Source organism: Bufo gargarizans, chromosome 3 (assembly GCF_014858855.1).
Source record: "Bufo gargarizans isolate SCDJY-AF-19 chromosome 3, ASM1485885v1, whole genome shotgun sequence".
In the NCBI taxonomy this organism is placed as follows: Eukaryota; Metazoa; Chordata; class Amphibia; order Anura; family Bufonidae; genus Bufo; species Bufo gargarizans.
The window spans coordinates 336932264-336950113 of NC_058082.1; positions in this window are offsets into that span (position 1 = coordinate 336932264).

Consider the following 17850-nt stretch of genomic DNA (forward strand, 5'->3'; position numbering starts at 1 on the left):
AGACTCTATCAACAAAGTTGGGAAAATTACTCAGATAGAGTGTCTACGACCAAAACACCAAACGCAACCCAATGAGAATAATCAGTATATCTATAATTTTATTACCCGATACAAATAATCCCACAATTCAATTACAGCAATTTTAAAACAACACTGGCCTTTACTATTAAAGGACCCTATTTTGAGTAAATCAATTGTCACGAGGGTGTCAAGAGCCACGCCTGACTCCGTTGTACCCGGGGTCAGGAGGTCGCAGCGGTTGGCTGCACGCTCTATGTAAGATAGGGATGTTTCCTTATTGTAGCTTTCTGGGTTTGCTTTGCAAACCCTTTTGGCTCACTCAGGGATCCGTAGCTCCTTCTCTCAGCTGTTCCTTGTCCAGCACTCCCAATCCTCCTTATATTCCCCTCTCACACTTCTCTGGTTGCCAGATATAGAGCTTCCTGCCTGGACATCTATTCTGACCCACTGGAGCTGAGTTGCTGCGTTCTCTGGTAGTTGATCCAGAACGCTACCCTCCGGATCCCTGTTGGACCTTTGTGGACTGTTGTTGTCGTCCACCTGGGTGTTTGTGTTTGTCTATGTCTGTCCTCTCCCTGGTGTTTCCCTCTTAGTGCAGTGGTGAGGACTAGCGATCCCACCGGCCCGTTCATTATCTAGGGTTCATTTCAGGGAAAGCCAGGGTTTAGGCACGTGATCGCCGCACGGGTGAGGAACCCGTCTAGGGACGTCAGGGCAGTCAGGTGCCAGCCGCAACGAGAGTTAGGGGTCACCACCTTTCCCTCTCCCTTGGGCAGGACTTTCCCTTTTTCCTCCCTGTGCGTGTTGCCGGTCATTACATTAATACCAAAAATACCACATATGACATTCCGTAGAGCCAAGACTTTAAAGCAGATTTTAGCCCCATCCCGTCCGAAGCTAAACAAACTTAGTACTGCCAATACTTTTGGATATGAAATGGGGGCACACACGGTGCAAATGCTGTCACACAATCATTCATGGCGTAAATGAGGTCACCATCAACTCCTCAAAAGAAAAAGTCCCCCAATCGAGTTATATGGACTGTGGCATCACAAATATAGTCTACATGCTGGAATGTCCTTGTGGGCTACAGTACATAGGTCGGACCACCCAAAGTATTCGAGAAAGACTCAACTCCCACCGTTCCAATATTTGGAAAAAATATGACAAACATAGTGTCTCAAGACATTTTGCACAAAAACACGATGGCGACATATCGCTCCCATGTCTAACTCCCATCGAATGGGTCCCCAAATCCTTCCAACAACTTTGCAGGAAGGAGATGTATTGGATTTTCCGTTTCAACATCCCTAACCCCTTTTGGTCTAAATGAATCCCTTGAATACAGCAATTATTAACAACCAACAATAATATGTGTAATGCTGATAGTCCAATGGAATAAATTGAAATGATATATTGAATATACGCCTATAAGTACAATAGAGCAAATAACATAGGGATAGGCGCTAAAACAAAATAATAATGTCTTTATTAATTGTCTGATTTAAGAAATAAGGGGTATCAACCGTCAGTATAATGTGCAAAACTGACTTTAACAATTGTGAAAACACTGATATATACCAAATAGCACCACCATCTGGATTGCCAGTGTAATCTCACAAGCTACTAGCATAAGGGGCTCATTCAACCACAGGGTTCAAGATGTGTATCCCAGGGTGAAAGGTATCAAGGGGATGTATTGGTATAGGAATTTCACCAAACACCACTCCAAAACAGTGAGAGCCAGCGCGCAGACTCTCACTGCACTAATAATCACAGGTGCTGGACTATGGCAGAGCAATAACAATCACTCCAGGTGGATTAAAGGAGCAATGGTTGCCCTGACATGTCCCTTATTGGCAACAGCTCAACGCTGCGTTTCCATGCATTGGGGATGCATTTCATCAGGAGCTATGTGCACCAGGTTAATACTAGAGCCCAGAGCCTCAGTGTTGTTTTAATGACCGAGGTAATGGACAAACAAACAGTCAGTGATAGAGATCCCTGCCTAGCACCGTTTTCCTCTAGTGTGAGGTACGGAGCTTTACAAACAGTCACTATCCTGCCTGAGCTAGCAACCTCTAGGCTGAGGTGCTGCGTGCTAGTGTGCATGTAATCCGGCACTGTGATGGCCGCAAAGCGGCCCACAGAACGCCGAGCTTTACAGGGTGAAGCCCCGCCCTGTTAGACACGCCTCCGTCAATCAGCCAATCCGGCCAGGAGGCACGGCACAAGGCAAACCAAAGGCTGAGGGGAGGAGGAACACGGTGAGTCACAGGGAAAGCGCAGCAAGCGCCACATAAACAAAACAAGGAATTTACAAAGCGGCTTTATATATTTATCGCAGCATGGACATCTTTATTGTAATTATACAGTAAAGGAGAGTCACTCCAAGAGAAGTGTGTAAAAACGGACAGACACATAGATTCATGTGTGTAGCCACTTGTATCAATGATCACACACATGAATCCACTTCTCATAGTGCATTGTACAGTAACACAAAGAAATCAGCCTGGTCACTAGATGAACGGGACGTATGAGATCGCATCATTGAGGCCGGATGGTTTGATGGTATTCAGAGAAAAAATCCATCTCGCCTCTTTTTGCAACAATATGCGATCATAGTCACCGCCCCTTGGTGACGGCTTCACAGAGTCGATCACTTGAAATTTGACCGATGATGTATCCCCCCTGTGAAGGTCAAGAACATGACGAGCAACGAGCAGAGGTTTCAGTGTCGTGGTTATCCTCAGCAGTGTCTAAAGCAGGCTTACCAGCACTCAATGAGTACTAACAGGGATCGGTTGTTGTCTCCGAAAAAGAGGGACAATAGTGAGAATATTGTGAGGATCATTGGGACTTTTGACGGCGCCCATGACGAGGTGCGCCATGTCCTTAACGAGCACTGGGACATTTTGAAATCCGATCCGGATATTGGTGGGATGATTTCAGCCAACCCTTCAGTCACTTATCGCCGCAACAATAATTTACGTGACATGTTTGTTGACACATAGTCTGTACATCAGCCCCCGTCCGCAGTCATGGCTGCGAAACCCACTTACAGGTACGTTTCCTTGTGGATCCTGTAAATTTTGTGGGTTCATTAAAAAATCCAAAAGCTTCACTAACAGCACTGCGGATAAAACGTTCTTCATTAAGTCTTTCCCCAATTGCAAGTCAGTTGGTGTTGTGTATTTAATGACATGTGTATGCTGCATCAAATATGTGGGTAAAACCATCAGAGAGCTAAGAAGACGGATTGGGGAGCATATTTTGGATATTACCAATCTCAAAGATACGCCAATTGCTCGTCATGTTCTTGACCTTCACAGGGGGGATACATCATCGGTCAAATTTCAAGTGATCGACTCTGTGAAGCCGTCACCAAGGGGCGGTGACTATGATCGCATATTGTTGCAAAAAGAGGCGAGATGGATTTTTTCTCTGAATACCATCAAACCATCCGGCCTCAATGATGCGATCTCATACGTCCCGTTCATCTAGTGACCAGGCTGATTTCTTTGTGTTACTGTACAATGCACTATGAGAAGTGGATTCATGTGTGTGATCATTGATACAAGTGGCTACACACATGAATCTATGTGTCTGTCCGTTTTTACACACTTCTCTTGGAGTGACTCTCCTTTACTGTATAATTACAATAAAGATGTCCATGCTGCGATAAATATATAAAGCCGCTTTGTAAATTCCTTGTTTTGTTTATGTGGCGCTTGCTGCGCTTTCCCTGTGACTCACCGTGTTCCTCCTCCCCTCAGCCTTTGGTTTGCCTTGTGCCGTGCCTCCTGGCCGGATTGGCTGATTGACGGAGGCGTGTCTAACAGGGCGGGGCTTCACCCTGTAAAGCTCGGCGTTCTGTGGGCCGCTTTGCGGCCATCACAGTGCCGGATTACATGCACACTAGCACGCAGCACCTCAGCCTAGAGGTTGCTAGCTCAGGCAGGATAGTGACTGTTTGTAAAGCTCCGTACCTCACACTAGAGGAAAACGGTGCTAGGCAGGGATCTCTATCACTGACTGTTTGTTTGTCCATTACCTCGGTCATTAAAACAACACTGAGGCTCTGGGCTCTAGTATTAACCTGGTGCACATAGCTCCTGATGAAATGCATCCCCAATGCATGGAAACGCAGCGTTGAGCTGTTGCCAATAAGGGACATGTCAGGGCAACCATTGCTCCTTTAATCCACCTGGAGTGATTGTTATTGCTCTGCCATAGTCCAGCACCTGTGATTATTAGTGCAGTGAGAGTCTGCGCGCTGGCTCTCACTGTTTTGGAGTGGTGTTTGGTGAAATTCCTATACCAATACATCCCCTTGATACCTTTCACCCTGGGATACACATCTTGAACCCTGTGGTTGAATGAGCCCCTTATGCTAGTAGCTTGTGAGATTACACTGGCAATCCAGATGGTGGTGCTATTTGGTATATATCAGTGTTTTCACAATTGTTAAAGTCAGTTTTGCACATTATACTGACGGTTGATACCCCTTATTTCTTAAATCAGACAATTAATAAAGACATTATTATTTTGTTTTAGCGCCTATCCCTATGTTATTTGCTCTAATGCTGATAGTCCACCTAAATAATAATCAATATATCTTTTTATATATAAATTCCCCCTCCCCAATATATTACGTTGATAATGGTTTTAATATACTTCACTTTTATCAATTAGTCTGCTGTTTTAAAAACTCACACTGCGTATTTATATATATATATATATATATATATATATATATACGCATTGGGGTACCCTGTTCCTTTAAATATATATATATCATGTATATTCTTATATATATATTTTATATGTGTCTGCTCCTCTTATGATCCCCAAACCATTCATCATTTATTTTATTTATTATTTTTTAAGCAATCTCCTTTTTTTAAGTAATCCACTTATTTATTTATGTATAGTTTTTATTTCTTTCATCCATTTCATCTCACATATGTATATATATATACAGACGTGGACAAAATTGTTGGTACCCTTTGGTCAATGAAAGAAAAAGTCACAATGGTCACAGAAATAACTTTAATCTGACAAAAGTAATAATAAATTAAAATTCTATAAATGTTAACCAATGAAAGTCAGACATTGTTTTTCAACCATGCTTCAACAGAATTATGTAAAAAAATAAACTCATGAAACAGGCATGGACAAAAATGATGGTACCCCTAGAAAACACAGAACATAATGTGACCAAAGGGACATGTTAATTCAAGGTGTGTCCACTAATTAGCATCACAGGTGTCTACAACCTTGTAATCAGCCATTGGGCCTATATATATGGCTCCAGGTAATCACTGTGTTGTTTGGTGATATGGTGTGTACCACACTCGACATGGACCAGAGGAAGCAAAGGAAAGAGCTGTCTCAAGAGATCAGAAAGAAAATTATAGACAAGCATGTTAAAGGTAAAGGCTATAAGACCATCTCCAAGCAACTAGATGTTCCTGTGAGTACAGTTGCACATATTATTCATAAGTTTAAGATCCATGGGACTGTAGCCAACCTCCCTGGACGTGGCCGCAGGAGGAAAATTGATGACAAATCTAAGAGACGGATAATCCGAATGGTAACAAAAGAGCCTAGAAAGACTTCTAAAGAGATTCAAGGTGAACTTCATGCTCAAGGAACATCAGTGTCAGATCGCACCATCCGTCGTTGTTTGAGCCAAAGTGGACTACATGGGAGACGACCAAGGAGGACACCATTGTTGAAAACGAATCATAAAAAAGCAAGACTGGAATATGCCAAACTACATGTTGACAAGCCACAAAGCTTCTGGGAGAATGTCCTGTGGACAGATGAGACAAAAATCGAAGTTTTTGCCAAGGCACATCAGCTGTATGTTCACAGACGAAAAAATGAAGCATATCAAGAAAAGAACACTGTCCCTACTGTGAAACATGGAGGAGGCTCTGTTATGTTCTGGGGCTGCTTTGCTGCGTCTGGCACAGGGTGTCTTGAATCTGTGCAGGGTACAATGAAATCTCAAGACTATCAAGGAATTCTAGAGAGAAATGTACTAGCCAGTGTCAGAAAGCTTGGTCTCAGTCGCAGGTCATGGGTCTTGCAACAGGACAATGACCCAAAACACACCGCTAAAAACACCCAAGAATGGCTAAGAGGAAAAAATTGGACTATTCTAAAGTGGCCTTCTATGAGCCCTGACCTCAATCCTATTGAGCATCTTTGGAAGGAGCTGAAACATGCAGTCTGGAAAAGGCACCCTTCAAACCGGACACAACTGGAGCAGTTTGCTCATGAGGAGTGGGCCAAAATACCTGCTGAGAGGTGCAGATGTCTCATTGACAGTTACAGGAAGCGTTTGATTGCAGTGATTGCCTCAAAAGGTTGCGCAACAAAATATTAAGTTAGGGGTACCATCATTTTTGTCCATGCCTGTTTCATGAGTTTATTTTTTTACATAATTCTGTTGAAGCATGGTTGAAAAACAATGTCTGACTTTCATTGGTTAACATTTATAGAATTTTAATTTATTATTACTTTTGTCAGATTAAAGTTATTTCTGTGACCATTGTGACTTTTTCTTTCATTGACCAAAGGGTACCAACAATTTTGTCCACGTCTGTATATATATATATATATATATATATATATAAATTCACTATTTATCTGTATATTCCTATACACGCATATAACAGTACTGTCCATCCACAGATGCGCTCCAGAGTGGAACGCACCAGCATATTAATTACTATCCTAAACCCGCCCCCGTGCTCCCGCAGTGGAGCGCTTCAGAGCTGATGCAGGCTGCTTCCTGTCCGATGCACTCCACAGTGGAAAGCATCGGAACTGATATGCTCACTTCCTGTCCGGTTCGTTCCACAGTGGAACGCATCGGAGCGTTCTCTCCCCAGTTAAGCCCCATACTAATAGCAGCCCCAGCCGATGCGCTCACAAATTGAAGTGCATCGACCCACCATCATCCAATAAGCGCACCCCCATCCGTTTTAAGTGCAATATGGCACTCTATAATGTTATACAAACTGGGGAAACCTTTGCGTTCCACGGTGGAACGCAAGGTATATCCACTTCCGGCCCCACTCCTTTTCTTTGGTTTTCAGGGACAGCCACTCAAATACTGTCCACTTAAGAATAAATTGGAAATTCTGTATAAAGAGCGAATGGGAATCACGTGAAAGGATTTTGTTATTTTGTTTGTTTCATAACAATCAGTGGATGAAATAATGGACAGGAAATGACCCCACTCTCTGACCTTTCTCTCCTCCCCCAAGGAGGATGACCTCATACCATGTGTTTGTATTCCCCTATATAAGGCTGTGTCTCTCTGATATATGTATATGTATATGCTCTTGAAAAAGGGATATATTTCCAAAATGCGTCGAGCTGAATAAAAGACTTCCTATATACATTGGAGCCCCGATGTCATCCTTTTGGGGACCAGGAAGCTATTACTACATCATTTGAAGCGACCTCGGCGGGGTAGGTTGAGGTACAGGTGTCTTGAGCTTTATCCTATACCCTCCTCCCCGGTGAAGTAAGTGCAATTTTTTTTATCAAGATAACAATAGTGTATTCCACTATAACTGCACAATTTTATTAATAGCACTGGAGTTTTTGTGGCGCCCCCTGGGTATCATCAGGACAATAATGATACCCGGCTCACCAGCAACCTTTCGAACGACAGGTGGCAGACTACCTCGCCTTAACTGCAGATATCGACACTCTGAGGAGCGATGAACCCCTTGACTACTGGTTGTGCAGGCTTGACCTTTCGCTTGAGCTATCCCAGTTTGCGATAGAATTTCTGTCCTGCCCCGCTTCAAGTGTCCTGTCAGAAAGGACCTTCAGTGCAGCAGGAGGCATTGTCACTGACAAAAGAAGTTGCCTCGGTCAAAAAAGTGTTGATTACCTCACCTTCATTAAGATGAATGAGGCATGGATCCCGAAAGGACTGACAGTAGGGGATACGGTTAACTAACAAAAGGCCTGATGACATGCCTTGGCCTCAAAATGGTCCCCACGCTGCTGTATTTAATGTCTGCATACCGGATGACTTTTGTGAATTCTCCGCCACCAACTAGGCTTCAAGACGCAATGTTTTAGTCACCTTTCTGCCTTGAAAACATCAATTTTTCCGGCTGCTGCTACAACAGCGACTGCAACAATAACATTATTTTTCAGGCATGTGTACATGCCTAATTTTTCTGGCCTCTGGTGCTGCACTGTGGCTGCAAAAACAAAACAAAAAAAAAAGGAACATACAAGTGACAATTCCCCTTTCGTGATCGTTACCTTGTTGTGGTAAAGGGGCTTGCGTATCACAATGAAGTGATCATCACCTCTATGAGTGTGTTGGCAATGTTGCCACACCCCAGATGATAAGGCCGTTGCTTCATTATGATCAGACCAAAAGCGATCGGCTGGATGTTTTTTTTCATAGAAAAAGCTTAATTTTTATTTTGTATGGGTGGGTTTTTAATACATAAAATAAAAAAATCATACTAAAGTCTCTTAATAGTTTATTAGAAATAATGCAGACAATTTAAAAAATCTCCATCAATTCCAATACAAAGCAAGTACAGAGCTCAGAACAAAATTATTTCAGGATGTCGTTAATTCGACAATGGTTAATCAATTCGACACACGTCCCCGGATATGGGACGTAACAGGGATTAAACTGATAGGAATAGGACTAGTTAAGACACCACTCATATAGGGTGTCACAGCACATTGCTCCGTGCACGCGCAGTGCCCCAACTTGGCAGTAAGAGGACCGACCAAGCTGCTTTTTCCATCTCCCGGTTCTTAAAATCAATTCAGTTTGGTGTATCAGAGTTTGGTCTGTCACTGTGAAGGCAGTCGAAGGTACCCAGCCTAAATTTCTTTTCACAAAAGACAATCCCACCCTGATATGGGATGTAACAGGGATTAAACTGATGAGAATAGTACTACAGAAAATAGCACTCATATCGGGTGTGACAGTAAATTGCACGGCGCAGACGCAGTGACCGTGGTGTGGATTCAAACAAAGGGGAGGGAGCCAGCGTTTTTTTAACCATCTCCCCGTTCGAAAAATCAATTTAATAAATGGACCCCAGATTGGGGATGTCACGTAACAGGGATTAAACTGATGAGAATAGTACTACAGAAAATACCACTCATATCGGGTGTTACAATAAAATGGCACGGCGCAGACGCAGTGACCGTGGCGTGGATTCAAACAAAGGGGAGGGAGCCAGCATTTTTTTTAACCATCTCCCCGTTCGAAAAATCAATTCAATTCACCTTTCCAGGACCCTTGGTGTTGTATGTGGCTGGGTGGAGGAAGAAACCTTCAATGACATCAACGGGACATGGCTAGCTTGGTATCCAACCTTGTGCAAATGGACTGTTTGCGGTTGTTTGCAGTGCATTAAAAGGGGAGTTTGGTCAGTCAATGTCTGTGAAGCCGGCGTAACCCTTACACTACCTGATCGATACAACATCATACCTGATCATATACACACACTGCATGTTTTAAACGACATTGTTCAAAAAAAATTGGGATTGTTAGGTGATTTATGCCCTTTATGGATTAAAATCCAACTCTGCGTCAACTATGTAATTTTCCATTAGAGTTTGGCCATGGATCCCCCTCCGGCATGCCACAGTCCAGGTGTTAGTCCCCTTGAAACAACTTTTCCATCACTATTGTGACCAGAAAGAGTCCCTGTGGGTTTTAAAATTCGTCTGCCTATTGAAGTCAATGACGGTTCGCCCAGTTCGCCCGTTCACAAACATTTGTAGAAATTCGCGTTCGCCGTTCGCAAAGGGAAAATTTTATGTTTGCGACATGTCTACGTGTACATTCCGTTTCAGTATTTCAGTATTTCCGTACTGTGAAAAGATAGAACATGTCCTATTCTTGTCCATAAATCAAGGTGCTTGGCTCCATTCAAGTCAATGGGTCGGCAAAAAAAAAAAACGGAACACACACGGAAATGCATCCGTATGTCTTCTGTATCCGTTCCGTTTTTTCCTGAACCATCTATTGAAAATGTTATGCCCAGCCCAATTTTTTCTATGTAATTACTGTATACTGTACATGGCATATGGAAAAATTGAAAGGAAATGGAAAAAATGGACTGCAAAACACTGAAAAAGCCATACGGTCGTGTGCATGAGCCCTAAGGGTTACATAGCATCATAAATCAATATAATCTTAAGTGACCTGGTGCTGGGAGGTCAGAACAGGACCTTCTGCATACTCATGCTCCGAGTCGGATGCGTGGGATTCGCTCATCTGAAAGGGGCCTTATACCTTATGTATGTGGAGGCTCCAATCCTGGTTTTGGCACACAAACCCTTTCAGTTCTCACATGTATGCTCAGCTTAGCTAAGAGTGCATGTGTTTTCAAAGGAGAAAGGGGAATAAGCTGCTTCTAGACTGCCCTGGCATCCACTGATCTCCTGTAAAGCCATACACAGGGCCAGCTTTAGAGATGTGCGACCTGTGGGATCATGCAGGGCACATCACCCCTTACTCTTAAAGGGGGGCTCCAGATGGTTCCCTCTCCTGGGCACCTGTTCTGTGGGATCATTCACAAGGTTTCTGGGCACACCTCAGTTGTAAATATAATTGACCATCCTACTCAGCGCTGGCAGAACAAGGGAACAATTGGTTCCCTGATGCTTGGAACTCTGTTGTGATGCAGGCGGTGCGATGACATCATCACTATGACTAGAGACATAGTGCATGGGGGCACAGAACATGTAGCATTGTATGCGGGGGCATGGAGCATGAGGTACAATATTAAGACAGAGAGCATGTTGCACAGTATGAGGGCACAGAATATGTGGCAATATATAAGAGGGCAAAGGGCATAGAGCATTTAGAACTATATAAGGGGGCACAGAGCATGTAACACTATATAAGGGGGCATAAAGCATGTAGCACTATATAAGAGGACCCCGGGCATGTGGCACTATATATATGAGGGCACAGATGATATAGCTTTACATTTACATTACATGTAGCTGTCACAGATGATATTGCAGATAGCTGGAAGTTATGGATAGGCATCCGACTGGCGTGATCCCAAACTAAGGAGCATAAAGGTGACCCCTGTAAAACCCTAAGAGCTCACCCTGACTGCTAAGCACATACAAGAGTCTTAGAGGTAGACAGTTGCATGCCCTCGTACCTAGACTGTGTGACACCTGAAAACCCTATAATAGTGAGGGGACACGAACACCGGCTCCCTGCACTTAATACAGAGGGAGTCAGGGTCACCTAGAATCAAGCCAGCAAAGAAGCACAATACAAGAAAGGACTTATCTCAACAAGCAGTAACAGAAGTCTCCAGGAGTGATCACTTCAATCCAGGAAGTAGTATAAACCGCAAAGTGAAGCAGTATGGGAGGGAATATAAAGGGAGGCAATTAGTGTGAATAGGTGCCAGCTGGGAGAAGGAAAGGAGATGACAAAGTGAAACCAAAACAAAGAACATCATGCAAGAGGTACAGAATAACGTCTGTCAGACCTTCTCAGAGAGCTGGTGGTGACAGTAGCAAAAAATAAGGCTGGGCGATTAAATAAATAAAAATTGAAATTGAAATGCAACTTGATTAATCGACATAATCTTGCCCATGTCAATTATTTCAATTTATTCTGGTTACTGCCAACACTTCTCTATTCTGTGTGTCTCCCCTGCTCTTTTGATGTTTGCGTCAGACTTCTCCACTCACTTCAACTGCTGCCACCTCCCCCCCCCCCACTGCTCTAATTGGGGCTGCCTCCCCTTACCTGCGGCCACCTCCCCTCACCCCTCCAACAGTTGACAGTGAACTATATGGGCAAAAAAGCAAAATAAGAGTTCGTTAATCATCATTCAGGTTCATTTTGATCATAATCACAATCACACAGCAATAGCACTATATAAGAGGGCACAGAGCATGTGGCACAGTGTGGGGGCACAGAGCATGTGGCACAGTATCAGGGCACAGAGTGTGTAACATAACATTATATATAGGGAGCACTTCCAGTAGGTGCACTGTGTAGTATGTTATTTTCAGGGGGCACAGTATGTGATATGATGATATTCGAGGCCACAATATATGTTGCTATAATATCAAGGGTACAGAGTGTAACATTAATATAGGTTTATGTTAGTTAATAGTGTGCATTGGATGAGTTTGTAAAGTGAGACTCTGAAGATATCTAGGCAGCATGCTCTGCAGAGATGTGTTGTGGCCTGAAGAAACCAACTATGGTAGTCTGAACCGAATGGAAAGAGAAGAAATCTAGATTGGATGTCACTAGGATGCTTTGAAAAATATTCCATTCTGTGGCTATATTTTTTAGGAGATTATCCGAGTTAGTGAAACTGATGCTCTCTAACCTGGTCAAAATTAGCTTTTTAGAAGTTCAACGTCTTTGTGCCTCCCTTTTGAATGGCAATTGGAAGTTTGTTATATTACGGTCACTAGTTCCCAGGTGTCTCCAACCTGCAGGTCTGTTGTTTTGTCAGGTCTATTGGTTAATACTAAGTCCATTATGGTCGTCCCTCTAGTTGGGTCCTGAACCAGTTGGGAAAGGTAATTATCTTTAGTTTCTGCCAATTTTCATTGTCTCACTTGAATTATGCTATCCAGTATGTGATCATTCTCTACAAAAAGGACACATCCCACAAAATAAAGCACATCATTTTGTAATAGGAACCTTAATAAACAACATAATATCAGACAATGCACAACAAAATCTATACAAAATAATTTTAGTAAATTTGCGTTTGTGAGAAAAACACTTAGCTAAAAAATCATTAATTGCCACATAGCAAAGAACAAATCTGTAGTCATGCCTGAATACGAATCCATTTTGAATTTCCCGATAGCAATCAAACCATTACAAAGGGCAATAATCATCTCTCTACAGAGTATGGATTTTAATTCATTCACTCCTTCCACATTGACTACTTAGTGAAGATGACATAATTTATTTTTGCATTCTTTAAAAGCCAAGTCTGACATCTCAGTTATACAGTACACAATTGCATTTCCTAAGTAATCTTAATTGTAAATGTAAACTCCCTAAGTGCCGACAGGGAGAATCCAGATGAAGACAGGATATGGTTTGCTTAAAACGCATTATGGTTTGCAAGCTTTTATTCTGAGGGTTATAAAAGTATGTACAGTACATTCTTTAGTAGAAAGAAGCAATAATGTACTTTCATGACAGATGCACTGCTTTCATATTTATTAATATTGCTTATTGTAATTTGTTTGCATATTAATATAATTGATTTTAGTTACTTTACTTGTGGGGGAAGGGGGTTCCTAATTCTTCATAGGTTTCTTCTGGGTACCATTTTCATATACACAAAATGTTTTGCCCATAAAAATGAGTACTTTGACTGAATATATCCTGTCTAATACAAGTAAATAAAAGCTCCCAAAAAGTAGTGCAAATAAATTTCCAGTATTTGAGTAACATTGTTGTTGTTATAGCTAATTAGTGTATAGTAATATTACAACTTTAATGTCTTTTTATATATCATTGTTATTAGAGATCAGAATTTATTTGTGACGAATTGCGCTAAAAAACTACTATTTCCGAGCTGCAGGGAGCCTTTATAGTGGTGTAGAATACTGTGCCTTGCACAGTCTGCTGTGGTAGTGAAATAACACTGTAAGTCAGTATGACATGCAGATGACAGGCGTCGCTCTTAACCTCTTCAGGACACATGACGTACCGGTACGTCATGTTGTCCTGGTACTTAAGGACACATGACGTACCGGTACGTCATGTATGGTTCCGATCACCAACGGCGTGCAGGCAGCGCTCCTCTCTCCTCCGGCTCCGGGACACAAAAGGAGGAGGAGAGGAGCGCTGGTAACATTTGAATCTGCCGCCGACCCGCCCACCAACCAATCAGAGGCGATCCTGAGAGGTGATGTCACCATCACCTCTCAGGATCGCAGAATGGTGATTGGTGGGGTAAAATCACACCACCATCACCATCCTGTTCCGGGTTATCGGGTCTTCAGAGACCCGAATAACCCGGAAACGCAGAAAACCGCAGGTCTGAATTGACCTGCGGTTTTCTGCGATCGCCAACATGGGGGGGGGGGGTCACAGGACCCCCCCCCCCCGGCGCATTTAGCCTAGGTGCCTGCTCAATAATTTGAGCAGGCACCGGGTTCCGATGATCGGCGGCAGTGATCGGAACCATACAAAAAAAAATTGTATCAAAAAGGATAATATAGGGGGGGCGGAGCCTGCACCGGAGCTAGATGGCAGCTTGAAGTGCAGCTCTGCTGTGTAAAATTCCCTCACAGCCTTTATTAGCCTGCGATCTGGACCCACAATGGTCAAGATAGGTGGCCCCAGACCTGGAGACTCACAAGGATCGAGCAAAGAGACGATTCCACACGAATCGATGGAGAAATTCCTGAAGAAAGCCACTCAAGCTCATGTAGCTAAAGAATCTAAGATGGCGCCCGGCACGCCGAGAGCGGCGGGGAGCAGCATGAAGCCTGCAGCTGTCCATGAGAAGGTAAGGGACACCTCCCCTGAGACGGACACCCTGTCTATCTCTAGATCTTTTCTGAAAGATGCCCTGAATGAAGCGCTAGAGCCCCTGAGATACGATCTCACCTCCATCAAGGAAGACATGCGCCACATAGGAAGAAGGGTAGAAGTGTTAGAGGACACACAGTCGGCGATGATATCGCATCAGAAAAATACCTCTTCCACGCTGTCTCAACACCAGAAGCACCTGAATGCCCTGTACACACTCCTGGAAGACCAGGAAAACAGGGGAAGACGCAATAACTTGCGTTTTAGAGGCATACCTGAGACAGTGGGCACAGTTGAAATAAATGAAGCTGTAACCAACATATGCATGCAGCTCCTGGGTCCTGACTCTACACATGAAATAATCATTGAGAGAGCACACAGGGCACTGCACCCTAAACCCCAGCCTACTGAACCGCCTAGGGATGTGATCTGCAAATTCCTACATTACCCTGTCAAGGATGCAATATTGAATAAAGCAAGAAGTTCCCCGCAAATAAGTCTGGATGACTGTCCTATTTCAATATATCAGGACTTAGCACAAACCACTCTGAAGAAAAGGAGAGCCCTGAAACCACTAACTGAATGGCTGCGTCATAATAAAGTGATGTATAAGTGGCTCTTTCCCTTTGGCCTGTCTTTCCTCTTCAATGGCCAGAGATTTTCCATCTCATCATATCAGGACCTGACCAAAGTATTTGACATCCTGCAAATTAATCATCTTCAGATTGAAAACTGGGACATTATTCCAGATAACATTCCAGAAGCCAATCTTCCTTCAATCGCACCGCGGGAGACACCTCGCCCTGCCAAGCCTCAAAGATCTAGAAGAGGCGTAACTCCTCAACGCCAAGAAGACTTCCACTTAATGAAGATTAAGAGACTCCTCTTCCTACGACATACTAGAGCGTCCTTTATATAAGTATAACCGCCATTTGCATGCTTTCTTTCCTTTACGCTGTCCTATATAGGCCTTTTATGTTTAGGTTTTTATATTCACGCCCACAAGGACAAGACTATCTCTCCACCTGTTCTTGTACCTTGCGGGATCCAAGATTTTGATCCTTACGAGGGTAATACACCAAGTCACATTATGTTGTGTACCCCCCCTACCCTATTTTACCACTTGAGCTTCATTGCTCTTCCTCTCAGGGTTAACGAAACATTTTGTTGTTATGTTTTTTACTTATGTTGTATGTTTTTTGTTTTAATGACAGGTTCTCGCCAGTTTCTAAGATTCATGCCAAGGTGGGAGGGTGTCTTCTCCGGACCCCAGATGCTTCACCAAGGGAAGTTAAGTACCCTTATATTATACACCTACAGGATCTATCAAAGCGAGCAACAGACTGATACTCCTATGATAGATGGCTGATATATGCGTAGGATCCTTCAATGTAAAGGGATTCCATGCCCCAGCTAAACGTAGTCAGGTCTTTTCCCATATGAAAAAGGAAAAATGCTCTGTTTTGATGCTTCAAGAAACTCATTTTAAGTTCAATAAATATCCTGACCTTTCCCGATCCCTATTCCCACAGTGGTATCACTGTGGCTCTGACTCTGCAGCATCTAGGGGTGTCAGTATCGGGCTCCGGAGGGGACTCCCTTTTACATATGTGTCGCATATTCAGGACACTGAAGGTCGATATATCTTTCTGAAGGGAACTATCGCTAACCAATTGTACACATTTGCTAATGTATACACCCCCAATGTCAACCAGGTAGCGTGGCTAGTGGAAATGCTTTCCCTTTTAGAATCCTATATGGAGGGTGTGGTCCTCCTGGGAGGGGATCTAAATTTAACACTTGATCCCTTAATAGACTCAACTTCCGGGAAATCCGCAACCTCATTTAGAGCCTTGAAACATCTTAAGAAAAAATTACAGCAGAGTGCATTGATTGACGCTTGGCGTCTCTTCAACCCAACCAGGAAGGACTTCACCTTCTTTTCATCACCACACCATTCCTATCACAGACTGGATTACATATTGGTGTCCAAAGAACATTTAAGCCTGTGTTCCCAGACTCGCATTGGTACCATGATTCTTTCAGACCACGCACCGGTTTTTTTAACCATGCTCGCTCCCTTATTAGAACCTAGGGCATTTCGGTGGAAACTGAATGAACAGCTAATATCCACAGAGGAAAATATAAAAATCACTAAGTCCTCATTAGAAGAGTTCTTTTCCTTTAACGCACTTCCTGGAACTTTACCACACACTTTATGGGATACCCATAAGGCCTTCATGAGGGGTCACTTCATATGCAGGGGAGCTAAAATCAAGAAAGATAGGAAAAAACAAATGGAAGATTTCCTGTCCCGTATCCAACATTTAGAGTCCCTACATAAAAAATCCCTACTACAAACACATCTAGAAGAACTTTCTGAAGCAAAAACAAGACTGAAAAATATCCTAAATACGTCCTCAGCAAAGTTTTACCTCCATGCACAGCACAAATACTATGCACATGGGGATAAAGCATCTAAATTTATGATGCAACGCATAAAACAAAGGAAATCTCACAACTATATTCATAAGATTAAAACTCCAGGGAAAGGAGAAGTATTCACTACCTCAGATATAGCTGAACAGTTCCAAAAATACTATTACTCTCTATATAACATAAAAGAAGTAGAGGAAGGCACTAACACCTCCACCCTTCCTTCCCCAGAAAAATCAGTAGAGACTTACCTTACCTCTTTATCCTTGTCGAAGCTAACAGACTCCCAATCCCAAACCCTTCAGGCTCCATTTAAACTTGACGAGATCATGACAGCTATCAAACAGCTGCCAAAGGGGAAAAGCCCGGGTCCGGACGGTTATCCTGCCCAGTACTATCGGACATTCGGGGAAATATTAGGCCCCTACCTACTATCTGTCTTCAATAGCTCCCTGTCTGGTGTCCCCCTTTCCCCAGATATGACTAGGGCAAATATTACGATCATTCCAAAAGAGGGGAAAGACGGATCCCTATGCGCTAGCTATCGCCCCATTTCTTTGCTGAATTTAGACTTGAAAATATTGGCTAAGATTCTGGCGACACGCCTTTCTGGATTTCTCCCATCCTTAATCAAAACTGATCAAGTTGGCTTCGTCCGTGGTAGGGAGGGCAGAGATAACACTGCTAAGGTCCTAAATGCAATATATTATGCGAAAAAGACCGGTCGTCCTCTGGTCCTCCTTAGCACGGACGCAGAAAAAGCTTTTGATAGGGTTAGCTGGGATTATATGATGGAAGCCCCCCGAGCTTTTAATATTCCTGAA